The sequence below is a fragment of the Eucyclogobius newberryi genome, unplaced genomic scaffold (genome assembly GCF_026437365.1).
Source record: "Eucyclogobius newberryi isolate DKJ021-1_F unplaced genomic scaffold, fEucNew1.0.hap1 SCAF_2, whole genome shotgun sequence".
In the NCBI taxonomy this organism is placed as follows: domain Eukaryota; kingdom Metazoa; phylum Chordata; class Actinopteri; order Gobiiformes; family Gobiidae; genus Eucyclogobius; species Eucyclogobius newberryi.
Genome location: NW_027315834.1, coordinates 14,051,672 through 14,073,585, shown reverse-complemented (window position 1 = coordinate 14,073,585; position 21,914 = coordinate 14,051,672). Strand labels below are relative to the sequence as shown.

General features: G+C 39.8%; 1 protein-coding gene across 2 annotated transcripts in view; it reads left to right on the top strand.

Moving 5' to 3' along the window:
• Positions 1–4,117: 4,117 nt before the first annotated feature.
• Positions 4,118–21,914, top strand: part of cntfr (ciliary neurotrophic factor receptor) — a 359,444-nt gene continuing 341,647 nt past the window's right edge. Inside the window, exon 1 of one of the 2 annotated variants that reach the window (XM_072453602.1) lies at positions 4,118–4,391. The gene's annotated coding sequence lies outside the window, so the exon portion shown is untranslated. Of the gene's footprint in view, positions 4,396–21,914 lie in introns of both variants that reach the window. The other variant, XM_072453603.1, reaches the window with a different exon arrangement.

Genomic DNA, 21,914 nt, shown 5'->3' with positions numbered 1-21,914 from the left:
CTCCGTCGTTATAACAAATGACCTCTTTGGCGGCCATTTTTCTCAGGTCGGACCACCAACTCCCTCTGCAATATGGCGCCACTTTACTTCCTGATTCCTGAACGTGGTGAAAGTGATGAATGTTTCGGAATACAATCAGCTATCCGTCCGCACGCACGCGCTCGGAATGCCCAACCAGGTGCATTTTCTATAAAGACTAATGACCCAACAGGAGAGCGGCGTAGCCTTGGCGATCCAAGCAGTTAGCACACTCATCTGTCATCCTTCACTCGGAGCTGCCACCTGGAATTAAATGTTTGCGATTACGAGGCGTTAGGGTGGCAATAGATTTACCAAATCACAATTGCAGTTGGAATGGCAAATAGTAAAGACTTGTTTATAACAAAAGTACCTCTGCAAACAGCCAACAAAAAAAAAACAACAAAACTGCCAATCCTTGAAGAAATATTTTCTGAAATGCATTTGATTCTTGTAATAGTTGATACTGCAGTCTCTTCTCAAATGTTAAAGGTGGACAATGTAACTTTTTGGGCCTAGAATGATGGCTTTAAACATACAGTATCTGCCTTAAGGTTAAGTAAAGGACACATCTCCAGATCTTGTGCTGCACTTGGTCAGGACTGAAGCAGGAGGGTTTTTTACATATTGTGCATGTTTTGAGTTTATGGGGAAACCAGAGAAACCCACCCAGACACAGGGAGGAACATGCAAACTCCACACAGAGAGAACCTGCAACCTTCTTGTTGTGAGGCGAGAGCCTCTCTGTCACTGTGCCTCCTTGGCACGTGATGCCACCAATCTAAGTTAAGTCAGCTCTGTTAACAGAGACACCAGCGCATGCTGGAAGAATGTATTTATAATATAAATACATTCTTCCAGCATGCGCTCAGTGTATTTTTGAGAAACAGTATGTTCACATTTGTCATTATATGGTCCTGTTCAGTCCATTTTAGTTGCTATGTGGACTTGGTTTGGTCTTTGTTTAGTTCTGATCTATTCCAGGTTAAGTTTAGTCCTACTTTAGTCCCAATTTTGATGTATGAACGCACCCAGAAAAAAACACAGATTTATTTAAATGCTGGTAATAGTTCAACTTATTGAATGCCATAGTAATTGTTCAACACCTGGTGGCTCTGTGTGACTCTGCCACGTGCTTGTCTATTGTCTGGCCTGTGATGTTCCACAGTTTGGCAATTTACTCATCTAACTCCAAGAGGGAGTTACAAACTGAACGACACAAACTGAACAATCTGGGACTGAACCAGAATTATAATTGAGATTAATGACATTTGGACCATATTTGAAAATGTAATTGTCAGACTCTGGACAAAATGAAAATGATGCGCTGGACAAGATGTGCCGTAGTTTACTTTCATCGAATGTTTTGTGTTACTTTTTGAAAAAGAAAAAATAATAAGTTTTTCTAGGTATTTCAAAATGTTTAATGCAACACTGTTGGGCAAAGCATCAGGAGACTGCTGGCATTCTCTGCACAGGAAAGTTACATATTGCACTTTTAAAACATGCATTTTAAATCTAAACTGTACAGCTATTTTATTATTATTATTATTTTATTTATTTGTGATTTTAATGCATTTTTCCTGCTGTGTGAAGCACTTTGAATTGCCCTGTGTATGAAATGTGCTCTACAAATTCAACTCTATGGGGCGTTTACGTTGCAAATGCACATAAAGCCCGACCGACTGCAGCGGCGCCATTGCATGGGTTTCATCTTGTTTCGTTGAGTAGTTGATGTTGTGATGAAGGCTAAGCTTGTATCAGTCTTCAACAGAAGGTCAACTTTAAAAGGGTTCCATTGCTGAAAAGGTCAGCGCTTCCAGGTGTGAAGTCCTGCCACAAGCCGGACCTGAACATGCAAAACTCTGCTGACAGATTCTAATTGAGTCTGGGGTTTGTACTCAGGCTGCAGACAGTTCTGACTTTCAACACACTAGTTAATCTAAAGCAGTGGTTTGTGGACACCACTGCTGTTAGGTTCACAGCATTCTGTAAAAATGTAATAATAACAGATGCAGAGCAGGAGTTTATAACTCATGGACCATTCACAGTAAGAAATATCTCAGCAGAAAATTCATAAATGTTGAACTTTTTTGAATAATTTTGCTGCAGAGATTGAGTTCTTTGACTAATGCCATGTGGATATGACCTGTCATTACAGTTATGGTTGTAAACCAGGACAAATCTGCAATTTTACGGCAAATCAGCAAATTTAAATGGCAGAGCCTGAATTTAATAGAATGTCCGGTGCAAACAACAAAATATCCTTTCTATTTAAGGGGGAAAAAATCAGCTAACCCTGTAAGTCCAGTGGTCCCCAATGCTCGGGATATGTTTCAAATGTGCACTGTGAACTGAATTCTAATTAGAAAGCACACATTTTAAATTGTATTGCAATTTGATGCTTATTTATGCATAAATAATGTATGCATATGCCACTAGTGGTAAAGAAGTATTACATTGTGTTGCTTTTCTAAGATACAGAAACTCAAGTAGAATGTTTTATGTGCAACTTTTTATTGTACTTATGTAAAGGTTTGTTTAAAAATCTACTTCTTGAGTAAATACTAAAAGTAATTCATGCAGATTTAGAGAAAAGAATTGTAAAAGCATTGAATGTAGTGATTTGATCTTAGGTCAACAGGAGCATTTCTCAATTCTTCAGTGAATTACAATATCACAGGCACAACATTTAGCTTCACACAGAACCCTCTCAGAACTCTTATTATTTGCTCCTATTTATTTTTTTCTTTATTCAAATTATCATTTTATAGCATAGTGTGCTACTTAACAAAGAGTTTTTTGCTGTTTTAATGTTAACAATTATTATCCTGTTAATAACGATTAATCTATATTCAGGTGTAAGATCTGTTATTATTATGGATGTGGATGTAAGAACTGTTATTATTACACTTTTACTGATTGTGAGTAATGGAGACATTTTAGTTTGAAAAGATTCCACAGCCCGCCAACGTTAGAAAACAGCCTACAGAACATTCATTTTCTTTCTTAATGTGCATATGAGAATACATTTTTGTCCATCCATTTTCATGTTTGTGTCATAAACAACCCATTGCGTGCTCTGTTTGGAGAGGCTGCACCTGCTCAGCGCTGCGTGTTTGGAGATAATTGGCACTTGTGTGTGCGTGTGTATGTGTGTGTGTGCGTGTGTGTGCGTGTGTAAGTGCGTGTGTGTGCGTGCCTGTGTGTGGTGTGTATGCGTGTGTGTGTGTGTATATATATGTGTGCGTGTATGTGTGTGCGTGTGCGTGTGTGTAAGTGCGTGTGTTTATATGTGTGTATGTGTGTGTGTGCATGTGTGTGTGTGTGTGTGTGCTTGTGTGTGTAAGTGTGTGTGTGTGTGTGTATGTGTGTGTTTGTGTAAGTGCGTGTGTGTGTGTGTGTGTGTGTGTGTAAATGCGTGTGTTTATATGTGTGTATGTGTGTGTGTGCATGTGTGTGTGTGTGTGTTTGTGTAAGTGCGTGTGTGTGTGTGTGTGTAAATGCGTGTGTTTATATGTGTGTATGTGTGTGTGTGCATGTGTGTGTGTGTTTGTGTAAGTGCGTGTGTGTGTGTGTGTGCGTGCTTGTGTGTGTAAGTGTGTGTGTGTGTGTTTGTGTAAGTGCGTGTGTGTGTGCGCGCGTGTGTGTGTGCGTGTGCATGTGTTTGTGTGTGTGTGTGTGTGTGTGTAAGTGCATGTGTCTGTGCATGTGTTTGTGTGCGTGTGTGTGTGTGTGTGTGTAAATGCGTGTGTTTATATGTGTGTATGTGTGTGTGTGCATGTGTGTGTGTGTGTGTGTGTTTGTGTAAGTGCGTGTGTGTGTGTGTGTGCGTGCTTGTGTGTGTAAGTGTGTGTGTGTGTGTTTGTGTAAGTGCGTGTGTGTGTGCGCGCGTGTGTGTGTGCGTGTGCATGTGTTTGTGTGTGTGTGTGTGTGTGTGTGTAAGTGCATGTGTCTGTGCATGTGTTTGTGTGCGTGTGTGTGTGTGTGTCACTTCCCCGGGCCGTGGCTAGGGGGCGCGCCATGGACGTGGTGCATCTCTCTCTCTGGGCAGGAGATAGCGGGAGAGAGAGAGACTGTGTCAGTAATGCATTGGAGCCTGTGTCTGGGCTGGTCACATGGGGAGAGCAGCCTGGTTAAAACAGCCTGGGCTCGCTCACTCACGGCACTGTCTGCGAGACGCGCGGAGACTGACGCACGCTGGCTTTTCCGCTCCTCGCGCGCTGACGCACACACACGCACGCTCGAGCGCGGCAACTTCCCTCTATCGGACTGCTGACAGCGAGACGCACGCCGGGATATCATACTACTATCTTTCAGTGGAGTGACACGTCGGAATAAACGCGGAATTTCGCCCGGAGAAAAAGCGCACCGTGAGTACTCCCAATTATTCTTTTTCTTTTTCTCTCTTTTATTTTATTTTTTTCCTCGCTTTGAGCCGGATCTGTGGACTGTGATGCGAAGCGGGCTGAGTTGGGTGAAAAAGGAATGAGTGGCCGGACAGGAGTTGGAGATGTGGGGCAGTCTCCGGAGACGCGCTCCATCCGCGGCGCGCTCCGTGGAATCGTCCGCGCGCTGCCGCTAATTAGACGCGTGCGCTTGAGTTGAAAAAGAAAAAAAAGTGTCCCGGTGCGCGCTTGGGGGACCGCTGAGTGGCCCCCGGTTCTGTCGACTGCTGTTGGCATGTGCCCGGCTGTTTTGGTCTGTGCGGTGTCGTTTTGGTGGCGCACGGGGACGCACGCCGGTTACGCAGTGATTAATGGCCGGTCATTGATATGCTGATGGCGGGGACAGAGCGGGACAGAGCGGGACAGACGCGTCCGCGCGCTCCGGTGATCTGAGTGATGCGCACAAGGGAAAGGGGACACTTCTTGGAGACGAGTTTCAGCCTACGCGCAGGTCTTGTGTGTTCTCAGCGCGTTTGGAACAAGTGTCCCGGTCTGCTCCGAGCTCTTTCTGCTTGTTTCCAAAGCTTGTTTCCAACTTTTCAAACTCGAATAGTGTCAAACGCGTCTCCAAGGCAAGATTTCACGTCGTTTTCTCTCTCTTGAGTTTGAACTTTTGTGTTGGGAGATTAACTTTTACATGGACACGCTTTTAAAATATGATGCTTGGCAGATGTTGGATTTTTTTCTTCTTTTTTGTCCTCACTCAGACGCATTTGGAAACATTAGCCAGTGTCATATACCTAGATTTTAATTTTATTGAGAAAGTCTGGTAACACCTCCTAATTAGCCTTAATAAAGCATGAACCAAGACTTAATTCATAATAAACAAATTGTTTGTACGCATGATTCAGGCTTAGTAACTACATAATCAAGGGGTTAGGGTATTATTATGTAGTTACTAAACCTGGCTCTTAATAAGCGACGTGTTCAGTGTGATTGAAGTCTTTGTTCATGCTTTATTAAAGCAAATTAAAAGCGTAGTACAGAAATTCTCACTTTATCCTCATCTAATTTACAACTAATCCACTTTTTGTACTTTGAAAGCCAACAAACCCAAATGTGCATGCTTTCCCCCCGAATTAAGTCCTTTTTTTTAAATATATGAGATGGCCAGAGGTAAGGGTTCCAAAAATAGTTAGTTGCTCCATTGACTTACATTCCACAAGTGGCACATTCCTGGTTAAAGAAGCAGGGATTGATTTTTTTCTTCTTCTTTTTTGAGGAGGGCGAGCGCTGGATGCTTGGGGAGGGCACGGGACAAGAGTTAGGAATGAAGGGGAGAGTTTAGCAAGGGGGATGAAACAGAGAGAGAGAGGGAAGGAGGGAGGAGGAGTGCGTTGAAAAGACGGGAGCTGGCTTGGATAATTAGCTAAGTCCACTATCGCTTCTATCGTGTTCTGTTGCAAAGTTCTACCAACAGTGGAGTAAAAATTGGATTTTCTCTCACGTAATCAATGAGCGAAACGTGAATTCGGTTCAATTTATTCAACTTTATCAATGTTTGGTGTTATGAAGTTGATGAATTGTTAAAGAATTGTCAAAAAAGTGGACTTGGAGAAAAGAATGGTTGGGATAGAGATGGAGAAGGTAGAGAAAAAGCGGTTGCATTGGTTGAAAGAGTAAGTCCGCACTGCTTCTCACACACACAAGTTTAAATCTGTTGCTGCTTGTTTTATTCATGCCTAAAACTGGACTTAAATAAACAAGAGACAGAGATATAGAAAGGCAAAGAGGTTTTCGGACAATTAGTGCACGGGCGTCCGCTAATGCTATTGTTTCTCTGTTTTACTTCTACTAAACGGAAAGGGAGGATGGAGAGAGCATGGAGAGGAAAAGAGAGCGACATCTTGTATACGTCACCCAAAGAGTACAACTACTTCAACTACAGTATTCCTTTGCCTGCAGTCGATTGTGTGGTGTTTCAAAACCAGTTAGTTTGAGATATCCGTGTCACATATAAACGCGCTCTTTCCTTGTACTTTTGTGTATAATACTTGTTTGCAGTTGTGGTCTAGTGAGTGCAGTTTGGCTCAGATATTCGGTCAGATCATGTATAGATAGTGGAAAATAGATGAATGTAGCAACTTTTAAGACACTCCCTTTAGTTAACTAATCGATCGGCAGGGCAACAACATTTCTGTTTAATGACTATAGCTGTACACATACTTCTGCTACTATTACTACTTCTGTGGCAACTATTACTGCATTTTCCTATGAGAAATCTCTGCTGAGAGAGCGAGATTTATAGAAGTATTGAAAAGTTTGACACTGTTCAGACAATTAGGAAACTACTACTACTACTACTAGTACAAAAAATAATCACATCTCCGTATTTTGTCTTTAAAAAGTAACAACATTTGTGTGATTAGGCGTGGGCGATATTGAGTAGAGTATCCTGATCATTATATTCAGACATTATGTCAATCAAACAGAAATATGTTAAAAAAAATGTTTTACTTTTACTGTCAGACGAATGTGAAATATCTGTCAAATGACTCACAAAAGTGCAGAAATATCACCATATACCTTTATTTGAAAGTTTACAACATAGCTTTATTTTGAATCAGCTTTATATAGCATGTTTTACCACAAATATACACTAGATATTCAAAATGCGTTTGATAATGACTACATTTCAATACATTTACCGCCTCTGTGTGTGACAACTGCATTTTAGACAACAGATTCTAATGATTGTGGTATTGAGTATTCAGTTTAGTGCAAAATCAACACTTCTACTACATCTAGTATTCCTGCTCCTCATGAAGAGAGGGTTTTCGACGGGGTGGGACACCGAGTGAGAGCGGGGCATTGAAAAGGCTGACACTGCTCGGACAATTAGCCTGCGGGGGAGTGCGTCCTGGGGGGCTATTGGGAGCCTGCCTCTGGGCCCTGAGCTCCGGGCGCTGGGTCACGAGATGCCTTGACCTCTGCAGTGGACGAGTCGGCATGGGAGCCATTATCGCGGGCTGATTGATTAGCAGCCAGCGGAAATCCCTTTTTTTCTCCGCGCTCCTCAAAAGAAAAGACGGGCTGTTTTTGTTCCTTTTGCTGCTGGTTAGAGATCAGATAAGTGTTTTTTTTTTACTGTTGTCACTTGTGGTGGTCCAGGCCCCATATATCTTCTGCTGTAAATGCTCTTTTGTGTTGTGTTGTCGCGACATGACTGGGGGCATTTGTTTAACTAATGATGGCGCGTTTATAAGCAGTTAAAGATCTCCAAATGCGATGCGTTATCTTGGGAATTTGGGGCGTCTTATGTGTATGCTAATGAAGGAGGATTTACATAAAACACAGCTTAGGAAATGTTTAAGGGAGTTGTGATTTTGTTTGATTTGCTTTGTCTGATTGTGTGTTTGCAGTACTTGGCTGCGTTTACTTGAAATAAATGTTGTAGATGCATTTCTGTCTTTGTAATATGTTGCATATGTTTTGCAGTTAAAGTTTTCATAAAAGTGTTGGTTGCTTTTCCCACTGTGAGTCTATAAGCGACAAAAAAAATTAAAAAAAAAATCAGTGCAACAATTAGTGATTCTTGGACCATATTTTAATTTACGGGATTTAAGTTTTTCTCATGTATTTTATTGATTCTGTGAAATAGGGCTTTGCAAAATTCAGAAAATTAATATCGAAAGCCATTTTTACTTGTTTTTAATGAGCAAAAATAAAATTGAATCAAAATGGTGGTCAATATAAATATAGTAATTTGTCATATCACTCTACTATAGATATTATTTTGTGTTTTTTGACAAATACGTATTTATTTTACTACTGTGCCGTCCAATTTATTGACAGTTAAAAAAGTATACTGTATTTTATAGGGTACTTTTACTTCTGTTTAAATCCTGCTAACGACTAAACAGAGAGAGAAGGTTTTTGTTTTTAGACAGCTAAACTAAAACACATTTCTGAAAGCTCGCTGTGCTCCTTTAAAAAAATCCCACTCCTTTTTCCAAATCAGTTTTTGACTTTGTGTGCTGTTCCTTTGAGGTCTTTTGTTGCTATGCACCTGTTGCTGATGTACTTTTCGAGGTCCAACGAGATCAAAACAAGAACAAAACAAAACAAAAAATCGAGAAAAAGTTAAGATACATTTCATTATAAAAGGTTAAATTTAAAAAAAAAAAGTGCTTGGAGAATAATTCAAACTTCTTCACTCTGCTTTGCTAATTCTCTCTCTCTCTCCGAGACTGGGGGAGTGAGCGGTGGGTCGGGGGGGTGGGTGTCTGTGTTGGGTGGGGGTTTAGAGGGGTGTTTAGCCGGGCTCAGGGTGATCAAAGCGCTGCGTGTCAGACTGAGCTAAGTCCAGTCACTCCTTAACAGGCCGTCGTTTTCATGCCTAGTTGGTGGTGGAACGGTTGGGAGGGTAAAGTGGGAGGAGAGGGGAGGAAAAGGGGGGGTGTCAATTGTGAAAAGAGAGAGACAGACGGAATGAGTGCCAGAGAGGGAGGGAGAGAAAGGTTTTTGGAAGGACGACAGGAAATAAGAGAAAGGAGAGGTTTGAATGAGATGACAGATGCTGCATGCTTTAAATTGGCTCGTACAGAATGTGAATTACACCGATGTCGTTAGCCGCTACAAAGGTAATCTTGTATACTGTCGTTTAAAAAGTCTCACAAGGGGCTCACGTGTGTTTTGGACTGTCAGATGTATTGAACTGTGATCGATGGGAAAACTACGAATCACTGGACTTCAGAATCTGGGCCTCAAAACTCCTGCCATGGACACTGCGAATGGATACCTCCGGAGCGTACTTCTGACAGCAGGTGGGAAAAAGCCATCACAAAGAAATGAAGGACACAAACTCAACCACCAATCAAGGACTGGACTGACTGATCATGATTTGAAAAATGGAGGAAATGACATTAGGAATCAATTATAAAGATGACAGATTTGACACAGTTTGACACATGATCAGGACTGTGTTAAATGTTTGTTCTATGTTCAGTGTTTGTGTTGAATCTTGAATCTGTGTCTTATTCACTGTGTTAAAAGAAAAAAAAAATCAATCTCTATCAATTATGTTCTGATTTGTAGAAACATTCACCAATAGCTTATAACAGAAATTGACACTGAATGAACTTTTTTAGCAGTTGTAGTTTAAAGCAGTCAAAAGTATTCAAATATCTGTAGTCACATTATGTTCGCAACAAACACATGGCTCTATTAGCATAGCATTCATATTGCCTAAACAGGGGTCCCCAACCACTGAGCTGGGTCCGAAACCAGGCCGCGGGCCATCTGGGCCCAGTGGAAAATATGTTTACTTATTTTTCATAGTCTGCCAATTTTTCCCTGTGTTTTAATCTGAAAATATGTTGCAAATTCACCTGGTAAATGGCAAACACGAGTATTAAGACAATTTTCTCCAAACTTGTGCTGCCACCCAACTCCCTCCCACTGGAATAAATAAAATAGTTTATTTAGTACCGGCCCTTGAAGAATCCTGGCTTAGGGCTTCATTTATTTATTTTTGGCCTTGTTCATTCCCACTGCTGAAAACTGACCTGGCTCACGCCAGATGAATTCTCACAATATTTGTTTGACAAACTCTTGAGTATCCATCTGGATGGGCTCGCGCTGTTCGGTTTGAGCCCGGCCGCTGAGTGGCTGACCAATCACAGCGGAGCATTGTAGTTTGGGCGGAAGTCTCATAGACAAACCTAAACAAACATGGCGATGCCGGCAGACGCACTATTGGCCTATTTTAGCAGATTTATTTGTGTAGTTTACGCCTGAACAAGAATATCCCTGGTTCAACTCAACTGATCTAAACTATGGTAAATGTAATATAAATGATATTATTCATTTGGCCAAAGATGAACATTGTTGTTCAATTCAGATTTTCCTAATTCTAGTGCCTAAATCCCCAGCTCTGTTCTGTCCCTTGCACTGACCAGGCTCCTGCCGGGCATGGCTTCCACACATGGTTTGCTTTTAGTTTTGGAAACGGTACCAGACGGAAAGAGGCATGCATGAGAGACAGCAAGATAGCCAGAAAAACCCAACTTCTGTGTTAGCTTTTGTCAGGACTCCAACGGCTCTCCAATATGGAAATGCCATTTTGATATACAACTTCATAAAAAAATTTGCATGGTTCCAAGTTGTTTTATTCTAGTAAGATTTGTGACGTAATCTTCTTTTACCGCAGGGAAATAAAAAGGTTGAGTGCATTAGTGGGGTCTGTTTTTAAGGTACATCTGTGGTTAGGGCCAAGACGGACAGCGGTGACATTTAAGAAGTGAACACAGTCAAAAGTAAAGAATGGTAAGTTGTCCAGTTCTGCAGTTTGAAGTGGTTTATTTTTTACTTTTTTAAAGACATGACTGGAATGAATCGAGAAATGCCAGTATGTTCTTTTGTCTATGTATGCTGTTAAAAACACATCATGTATGAATGGCATCTTCAAATTCCGTCATTCCTTTTAGAGTATTGAAAAACCCAAACACTAGGGGGCCCCCGTGCTTGATTATTATTTCACATTTATTTGTAAACACAACATTTTTTTGAATGTTTTATGATGTTTAATTTTATTTTAGTGACAAAAATAGTCTATTACTGAGGGCCTCCTTGAAGCATCTCGCATAGGGCCCCCTCAGAACTAGGACCGGCCCTGTCTTTAAGGAAAATTGTCTACATTTGATTTAAATACCGGCTTCTTTGTTCATTGCTTCCATTTGAATTAGTCTGTTGTGTTTAATTTCAGTTTATAGATTTGTACTTTGCATTGGAATATTTTTTTTATATTTTATCTACAGTATATTGTTTATATTGTGGATAAAAAGGGGATTTGGGGTGGGATTTTGTAGTTTTACACTACACTAGGGCTGTAGTTCTTTGGTCATTTACTCAATTACTCGTCAGCAGCGTCTTAATCCATCACATTTTTTATTAGCCGGCTACTTTTATTAGACTGATGGAGATTTATATTGACAGAAAGGGGGAAGAATGGAGTGAGGTCGCTGGAGTTTGGGGAGTTCAATTTGCCTTTTCACTTTAAAAAATAAAAGAAGCTGTGTACTCTGCGCACACAGTACTTTTTGCTTCGGAAAACTTTAACCGATGCCACGTCTTGCACGCATTTCCGTCGGATTAGTCAGGCACAGGGTGTGTTTTTAGTTGTTCAAGAATCTCTTAAGTCGACCACAGCTTTAATTTAGAAGATGTCCAAGATACTTTTTATATCATTCACACTCACAGTCCTGATTTAGTCTTGGTTTGGTCCTGTTAGTACTGGGTTATGTTGAGCACACAAATGCCTGCCAAGAGTTACCTGTACCATATGTATAACAGTTTTTATTAATATGTCATGCACAGCCTTCTCTAGAATAGTGTTTATCCCGACCAGAAACACACTTACCCTAAAACCATAACTGATTCACTGTTTTTATTAACCATTGTAGATATACTTTCTTCTCACATCCTTCAGACTTCTCCAAATCTCTCAGCTTTTGCTTTCATTCCTCCAGTTGTATCCCTCAAGCGTTTGTGTTTTCAAAAAGAACCTGTAACCTGTTTTGGGACCCCCCCTTCCTCTCTCTCGCCCCTCGCCTCCGCGCTTCCATCCCCACCTTCCAGCTGCACTGTTTACGCTTCAGACAGAAGAAAGGTAAGGTAAAACTAGCATAATATTTCTCCTTACATACTTACGGACTGGGTAAACATCCTCCGACAGATGTCCGAATGCTGGTGCGATCGGAGCGGGCTGGGGGGGGGCTGTGGCGCTCACTGCTCGGGGTACATAAAGAATACAAATTAGAAGAAGCTGGTGTGGAAACAAGATGGGAGGTGGAGGTGGGACAGCGCTGGAGAAGAATATGTACAGGGCATGTAAACGTTTCAGTGCATTGCCTAAACTCTGTGTATTAGCGCAATAGGTTGAGATGCTGCTTTTAGTTGCCGGTGTATATAAATGTAGATAATAGTGTGAAAATCAAAGTTTGAATGTTGAGTATATTGTTTAAAAGACACTACAAGAGCCGATTCAAATTTTAAAATTAAAAAAGGTTTCAAATAAGATGATATTTCTGCATTTTGTGATTAATTACACAGATATTTTGTTTTGTCTTATAATTAAACCTCAACTAATACATTTATAGACACAGTTTTAACACATAATATTCTCTTGGACTGATGTAATATGAATACGTTTATCATAGTACCCCAAAAAATATCAATATATTAATTTTTGTCAGTATATAATCTTAAATAGATACTGTACTTGTATTTAGAAGTGGACAATACAACAATATTGTCATTTTGGACATAATACAACATTTAAATATTTGGTAACGTTGGTAAACGTTACAATAACTACACCTAAATTTGGCTTAATAAAGCATGAACAGACTTATTTCATAATGAACAAATAGTTTATAAAGAATTATTCACGTAATTATTACTCTAACCTTAATTTCTAACCTTAGTTAAGTAGTTACTAAACTTGAATCATGGTTAATAAACTATACGTTCACTATGAATTAAATCTTTGTTCATGCTTTGTTAAGGCAAATTAAGGTGAAGCTATTATAAAGTGGTATCTATCATATATTGTCTATAATAAATACAATTAAAAAGGCTGCACTAATTGACAAAGCAACAAATGATTTATTTCACCGCACATTGCATCTCGTAGTGTCTTTATTCAATTGTTTTTAAGCCAGATGCCCTCCCCGTGTCCCTCTCAATACCAACGTGGAGCAACAACAGCCCAGAATGTTGTTGGATCCATCCCCTCGGTCAGATATCTACACCCACAAGTTATTTTTAAAGACAATAAGTAAGGTGACTTTGCTGAACCACGTCAATAGGCTTATTACATCTCCTCGCTTATTGTCTTTAAAAACAACTTAAAAATAACGGGTGAATATGAAACTAAGACAAAATGAACGCTGTGTGTCTAAGATTACCGTTATGCCATTGTAGTAAGAAAACTTTACTATTACTATTGTGGCACGATTTGGATTTATTCCATCTTGTGGCTACAACACTACTATTTTAAGTGTATTTATTCATTATTTTACTTCATGAATTTGATATTTTTTCCCCTCGTTCTACTTATTTGGCATATATTTGAGTCAAAAACTGTCATCTACTCAAACTGAATCATTTCTACTTATAAATACCCTGCTGTAAAATAGTATAAAACGTTACTCAGTCGCAGTGCAGCAGGCGTTTTCTCCGTGGGTGGGCACACATTCTCAAAAGTTAAGCAGAGTTGTTTAAAGCTAAATTAGCAAATATTGACAACTGTTTATTGCCACAGAATCAGTATTCAGGAACAATCTTCTACTTATGCCCAGAAAGAGGTAATAGCCTCCCTGATCCAATTGCGCTGGATTGAGAATGAAACTTTCGACTGTTTGGGAGGTTAATTAAATTTCCTCCTCTGTGGTCCGAGGTGCAGAGGGGAGGGGCCGCTACAGCAATTTTTTTTTCTTTTCTTTATACGAGCAAAAACAAGACCTACATTTTTGAAAATATGTATAATAATTTACAATACATTCACAAAGCCAATGTCTAGCGGTTAAGGGATTATTTTGAGTTGGAGCAAATGTGTCTCCAAACTCGAGTAAAGGTGTTGTTTCCTTGTGTAAGACCTTTTACCCGCCGTACTTCTGCCTGAATGCCGCGTGTCAATGATTGTCGGTGCAGATTGTAAGGCACTACTCTCTCCAAAGTACCACAACGGTGTAAGTGCATCCAATTATCTGGTGGTAAAGACTGTGTTATGTACCCGTCTGATTCGAGAATAACTTCAGGTGGATGCACACAATGGAACACAATGCAGTAGCAGAAATGCCATAAACATTGTTGAATATATTGTTGCAAAAAATACCCTGAAAAATTTGATATCTATGGTTATCGTGATATGTATACCGTATATTCCGGACTATAAGTCGCACCTTTTTCTCCTATATGTGATATTATTTGTTATTTTCACACCGCATTTCATACTCCAGTGCAACTTATATATGTTTTATTCTTCTCTATTATGCATTTTTTGGCTGATGCGACTTATACTCCCGTGCGACTTATATTCCAGAAAATACGATATAAAAATATTTAAATCAAGACCTTTCCTAAAACTATTTGGGAAAGGACCAATTTTGTCATTGTATGTATTTTCAATTAAAATGTTTTCTGTATTTATATTTCTTTAAATGGGTTTTGATACTAGTTTTAGTATTTATTAGTGTCAGGGTATCAAATTTTTTTGCCAACCCTAAAGTGTGACTGAGGAGTGAATGAATAATCAACCAGATGATGTTTATTTATCAAATTTTTAAGCAAACCAATAGAACAGAACATAAATAGAACAAAACACAAGTAGACAGCAACCAAACATAAATACAAGTATCCTCTATTTCTATACATTAGAGCTGCAACAATTAATCGAATAATTCAAATTATTCAACCATACTTGATCATCATAATCGTTATCTGAATTATACAGGCTCTAAAACACATACAACAAGAGCTTTTATAGCCAAGACAGCTGCATTGAATCTAAATGTTAAAAAAGATCATCATCAATAACAATCATTCCTTTTGGACACAATAGAGGATACTTGTATTTATGTTTTTGTTTACTTGTTTAAAATGTGTTTAAAAAGTCTCATTGTACAATATAGATAATTGTTTGACTTGTCGACAACTAAAATAAGCCATAGTATCCACTTATCATCACGACATCTTTCCCAACAGTGTTACTAACGGTCATTTCTCCAAGCAATTCCACGTTTTTGACAAGCCGCTGCAAAAATAAAAAATAAAAAATCACGTTTATGTGTTATATTACATTATTTTTTATATTGAACTATACAGTAAGATTGCAGTTAGTTACATTTCTTTTGCACGTTCCATTGCTGCATCAGATCCACTGGACGAGCACCAAAACTAGGTCTTTTGTTGACATGCGGGCGAGTGATCTTTATTGGGTTTGACTGTTGCTCTAAATACACTGAAAATGGGATGTGCTTTTCCCCCCAGAGAACGCCACCAGCTGATAGAGATATGGACACAAGATAAAGATGAAAAAAAAAAAAAAATCTGAGACAGCAATTACCAACTTTTCTCCAAAGTCTTTATTATTGTGAACTCTCAAATCGCACTTGGGCCCAACATAATTATCTTTCTTCGGTTAAAATCTCACAAACCAGTGATTAAATATTCATGCAGTAACTTTTTCTCATTTTGTGAATCTGATACGCGAAAATTGTATTTGTCTAGCCATGCGTAGCTCATCAAAGTTTACCTCCGTCGGGTCAGATTTCAAAATGATTAAGCGCATGAATTGAAAGTTTCAAGTGTGTGTGTGTGTGTGTGGCGCAGGGTTAACGCTCGCTTCTTTGCATTCTCCTCGCACAGTTCGAACTCCCACGCCTCCACTCGATCTCTTTAGTCAGACACGCCACTCGCTGCGTTCTTTCATCTAATTGTACCTAGGGGTGTGAAAACATAGCAAGATATTAGTTCAGATTTGGCCCCTAATTACAACTGAGATCTTCGTTCCGCGATGGTTTCGCTCGAAAGGGGCTCCGGTTCTGTAATTACCTCAGCCATGCGCCCCGAAAGGAACGCATTTTTTTTAAATACACATCTAGGCATTCTTTTTTGAATGGAGATGTTAAAGCTTGGACGTCTCTGTTGCTGTGGTGAAGGCTTGTGAATCCTCGTCTTAAATGTATTCCCCTATGGCACAATTTGCTTCTTTTTTTTTTTTTGCTAGTGCGTTTTCAGACCTTTGTGTAAGAATAGCTTTTATGAATGGGTGTGTTTTTATTGTGCACTCCACTGGAAGTAGTAAAAGGAGTCTGACAGTAGCACTGTGCGCTGCTTGGGTGGAAAGTAATGATGTGGAGCTTTAATGTATCTGCTTTACTCATGAACACACCAGTGTCGGGAGAAAAAAGTCTTGTACCCGTAGAACTATGAGTGAGTTACATGGTTTAGTTTGAATTGAATCCTTCATTTCGCTCTGATATGGCAACACAGTGGAGAAACAGTTGTTAAACATGTTTCATTTCTTCAAATAGTTGCTTTTATAGTGGCAACTTTCTTAAACTAAAAGAAATGCTAAACTGGTGCTGAACTAAAAAAAAAAAAGAAATGCAATCCTGGCAAAAATGGGAAATTGAGTCTAATAATAAATCAATTAAAATAACCTACAAATATAAAATGCTCGTACGTAATCACCGGAACCGAGAATATATATTTGTGTCATCATAATTATAAGTAAACAGAACAGACCTTGACTAGCTTCTGCTTTCAAATCTTCCTGTGTGTCCTTTGTCCATCTTTGTACATCGATCTCAGCACAGGATTTAATAAAAAAAAAAAAACGTTCTGAGCCTCCATGTGCCTCTCAGCATAGGCCGCTTCCTAATGCTGTTCTGCCCTCTGGTTTTCGCTCACAAATCAAACAAATTTATCCGGAATTCACTTTTTTGTCCCAGATCAGAGTTTGATTGCGCGTTCACAATTGCCCAAACAAGCCCGACTTTCCAGGCAAACGGATCCTGATTTGTATCAAAAATGTATTTCGAATGCAACCCTTAGAGCACAGAAAACTTAACTTTCTGATCAAAGCTAACGGCAGATGAAAAGAGGGAAAAGTAGAGCAAAATAATGAATATGTATCAAAAGTCTCTCCGCCATACATTAAAGCTCCAATGCAGTAGGGGGCAGCCATTTGAAAACATCTCTCTCCCTTTTGTAACTTTAGCACCTAATTACACGTTTGGATGTTTTAACTGCAAAAAGTAGGGCCTGCTTGTGGCATAAACAAACTAAGCAATTGTTTAGGGCCAAAACCATAAAGACGGAGGGCACATGCTCTGGTGGGATGTGTCCAGATCAGAGCGAGAAAGAGAGAATCTGCCTCAACAAACCCTACGCCACAAGCCTAGAATATTTTGTGTAGCCCATTCAAATTATGTGGGAAAATATTACGTCTAAAATTCACCAGAATAGTGATTTATTTCAATGTTCTATACATATGAGTATTAAAACAATGATGAATGCTGATGAATACATGTCCCGCTTTGCTAGAAATCCTGAGTCAAGTTTTCCTCTGCCTCTGATTTTTTAAACATTGTTTTTACAAATCTGAGCCACAACCAAACGCTTGTTTAGGGCCACCATATGCCTAGAGCCGGCACTGCCAAAAAAGACTTGCTGTAAGCTCCAAATTGGATATTAGCTGTTCGAGTTTTGTCTATGGATTTTTTTTTTTAAATTTGAGGATAATTTGCTGGAGAATGTCAAATCCTCCTGCATCAGAAGTCCTGACCGAGCCTGGCACAAGATCTGAAGGATGGGTCAAATGCAGAGGAAAATAAAGTGCACCTTAAAAAACATCCAGATACTAACTGGTAATAAAACTTAGAAAAGTAGATTGCGAGTGTTGATACAGATCATTAAATTGTCCATCTTTTGAGCTTTTCTGAATAAAAAGTTCATCCAAAGTAGCATGGACCGCTGCATGTTAAAACTGGTGTTATTTCAAGGTTAAAAAAAACTGCATTGGGTTGTATCGTAATTTAATGAGACGTTTGCCCAATCAAAAGAGTAAAAAAAAATCATAGTTTTAAATTGTAAATAAATTTGTCTGTTTTTCTGTACTTTGGCACAACTCATTCCACTGAGTTCCATGACAGTATCACAACATAATTAAAATCTTTACAAATAAATAGTCAGTTCAGCACAATATGAAACCTTGATGATTAAAACTGTGCACAAACACTCACCGCGTTTGATCTTGAGGAAAAACGGAGTGAAATGAACGCACCGGGGGGCTACCGTAGTGCGGAACAAATCAATGCAATAAATAGTGTGTACAGTATGGTGTGATGAAAAAGTAGGCTGGAAATTACTGTGCACTTCTGAATTCTGCTCTTGTGTAACATTACTGTATTGCTATTGAGCTAACTGTTTACACAATGGATTCATGCTTGTATTTTTTAATGAGGAATCGTTGCAGAGAGCGCAGCGTTCACACCGCCCTGTCGATATTTCACTGTCAACCGCCAGTGTCCCTTCACCTGTTAGCCGTTTAAGTTGTTGAAGTGTATTACGGTTAATACCAGGCTGTAATTGGCTGCACCTTCTGGAACGCGCCATTGCCGATAGTCATATGAGCGAGAGAGATGGAGAGAACGCATGAGTGAGGTGAATAGCCAGAAGCGACAGGGCAGAATAACCTGAACAGTGTAATGTGCACCGTGCTATGATGATGAGCAATGGTATGTTCAGATATAGATGCTATTTGGAGAATGGTATTAAAGATGGAACTTCTGTGGTGGGCGGTGATGAGTGTCCTGCTTGCATGGGTGGTTATTGCTTTAACTGGAATGTTCCACAGTCTTGTATTCAGTCAATTAAAGGAGTTTGTTGTGCGGAACAAAAAAAAGAATAGGCCATGAAAACTGTGCATTCTAACCAACCCATAAGGACTGGACTCAACTGACAATGGGGAAAAAATAGGAAAAATTGAAAAAATGGGGGAAATTAGAAAGAAATGGGAAAAAAAAATGAATTAGAAAAAAATAAATAAAATAAACATAGCATTTGTACTTACTTAATGGACACATTTGACAAACATGTTGGATTAGGTTATACTTGGTGAAATACAATAACAAAATAGAATAAAATCAATTAATAGAAAACATCAACAAAAATCTATCATCCATTTTTAGAAAAGTCTGAATGCCGAACCACTGGTTCGTGGTGCAATTCACTTAAACATGTAAAACATTGTTCAGTGTAGAATTTGTGGATTGTTTTTACGTTAAAAAAAAAGCGTTTAAATTAGAGCATACATTTTTACTGTGAGCCTCCTTCCTCCTTCACACCTCTCTCAAACCCTCGCCTGTCACTGCACTGCTAAAAACTGTCAGGTGCACATTTAAGCAAGGAATGGTTTGCACTAGGTGTGAAGGAGGATGGTTTTGTTAAAAAAAACAAAAAATCCAAGTGACAAAAAAGATAACCTCACAAACGTTACCTGAGTAGCATTTGACTGAGGCTGGCAGAGAACAATAGGGTGTAACAATGTCAAAAAAAATTATACTTGTATGAATACGGGTGCCAAAATGTCAACGGCACACTTGTACAGGGGCCAGAACTTAAACTGAAAACCAAGGCATTGGAAAGTCTGCAGGAGACACACAATAAGAAAAGTGCTAAAGCTCTGGGGAGGTGGATTAGCCCGGACAGAGGAGCTGCTTCAAGAGGCTACCAGGAGAATAACAGCAAGAGCGATTGTGGTCAGCCAAAGGTGTTGCCGCTCAGAGGTTTCAATTATGCAGCAGAAGATGGGTCTCTACACCAACAAGCGGCAACGGGTATGGGCCAGGGGAAAATGTGTGCTGTTGCTATAGAAATAAAGATATCTGGACATGAAGTAAACGTTTAGGATCAAGGCTTGAAGGATTAGTACTCACTTCTAGCTCAAATATATTTCTTGCTGTTATTCTCTTTTGGCAGATTTACAAACATTTTTGAAATGAAATGTTCTGTGCTTTGCAAATATTGAAATAAGATAAAAACCAGTCATTCAGTGTGGTACACTGGAGCCACAGCCAGGGACAAATAGAGACTACAACACATTGTGTGCTCAGCTGAGAAGGTAATCGACTGCAGACTTCCATCTCTGGGACGAGCAAATTACAGCCAACCCTTCTCACCCTGGACACGGACTAAATAGCCTCTACATGGGGTCTATACATGGGTCTCTACATGTGTCTCTACATGTGTCTCTACATGGGTCTCTACATGTGTCTCTACATGGGTCTACATGGGTCTCTACATGGGTCTCTACATGTGTCTCTACATGTGTCTCTACATAGGTCTCTACATGGGTCTCTACATGAGTCTCTACATGGGTCTCTACATGGGTCTCTACATGGGTCTCTATATGTGTCTCTACATGGGTCTCTACATGGGTCTCTACATGGGTCTATACATGGGTCTCTACATGGGTCTCTACATGGGTCTCTACATGTGTCTCTACATGGGTCTCTACATGGGTCTCTACATGTGTCTCTACATGGGTCTCTACATGGGTCTCTACATGTGTCTCTACATGTGTCTCTACATGTGTCTCTACATGGGTCTCTACATGGGTCTCTACATAGGTCTCTACATGTGTCTCTACATGGGTCTCTACATAGGTCTCTACATGTGTCTCTACATGTGTCTCTACATGTGTCTCTACATAGGTCTCTACATGTGTCTCTACATGTGTCTCTACATGTGTCTCTACATGTGTCTCTACATGTGTCTCTACATGGGGTCTACATGGGTCTCTACATGTGTCTCTACATGTGTCTCTACATGGGTCTCTACATGGGTCTCTACATGTGTCTCTACATGTGTCTCTACATGTGTCTCTACATGTGTCTCTACATGTTTCTCTACATGGGTCTCTACATGTGTCTCTACATGGGTCTCTACATGTGTCTCTACATGTGTCTCTACATGGGTCTCTACATGGGTCTCTACATGTGTCTCTACATGTGTCTCTACATGGGTCTCTACATGTGTCTCTACATGTGTCTCTACATGGGTCTCTACATGTGTCTCTACATGGGTCTCTACATGTGTCTCTACATGGGTCTCTACATGGGTCTCTACATGTGTCTCTACATGGGTCTCTACATGGGTCTCTACATGGGTCTCTACATGGGTCTCTACATGGGTCTCTACATGGGTCTCTACATGTCTCTACATGGATCTCCACATGTGTCTCTACATGTGTCTCTACATGGGTCTCTACATGTGTCTCTACATGTGTCTCTACATGGGTCTCTACATGTGTCTCTACATGTGTCTCTACATGTGTCTCTACATGTGTCTCTACATGGGTCTCTACATGTGTCTCTACATGGGTCTCTACATGTATCTCTACATGTGTCTCTACATGGGTCTCTACATGTGTCTCTACATGTGTCTCTACATGTGTCTCTACATGTGTCTCTACATGGGTCTCTACATGTGTCTCTACATGGGTCTCTACATGTGTCTCTACATGGGTCTCTACATGGGTCTCTACATGTCTCTACATGGATCTCTAAATGTGTCTCTACATGTGTCTCTACACCAACAAGTGGCAACAGGTATCAGCCGGGGGAAAAGAGGAGAAATAAGGGAAAAAGTAATGTGTGCTGTTGGAAAAAGTGGATTGGTCAGAAGTGATGGTGGTCAGGACGGCCTTCTAACCATCTACAGTATATTATCTATGTATCCATCTCAAAATATCAATACAGCAAGATATTGTGACAGTCGACAGTCAATTTTTTTTTTTTTATCTTGTTAATCGCTTATTTCCTGTGCCTGATTTTGAACCATGAGAGAAAAACATATTTCAGAATCCACTATTGAACCCTATTCTCACTCTATTGCACCAGTCAGTCTTCGAGTCCCAGATTGCTTCCACATGGTTCT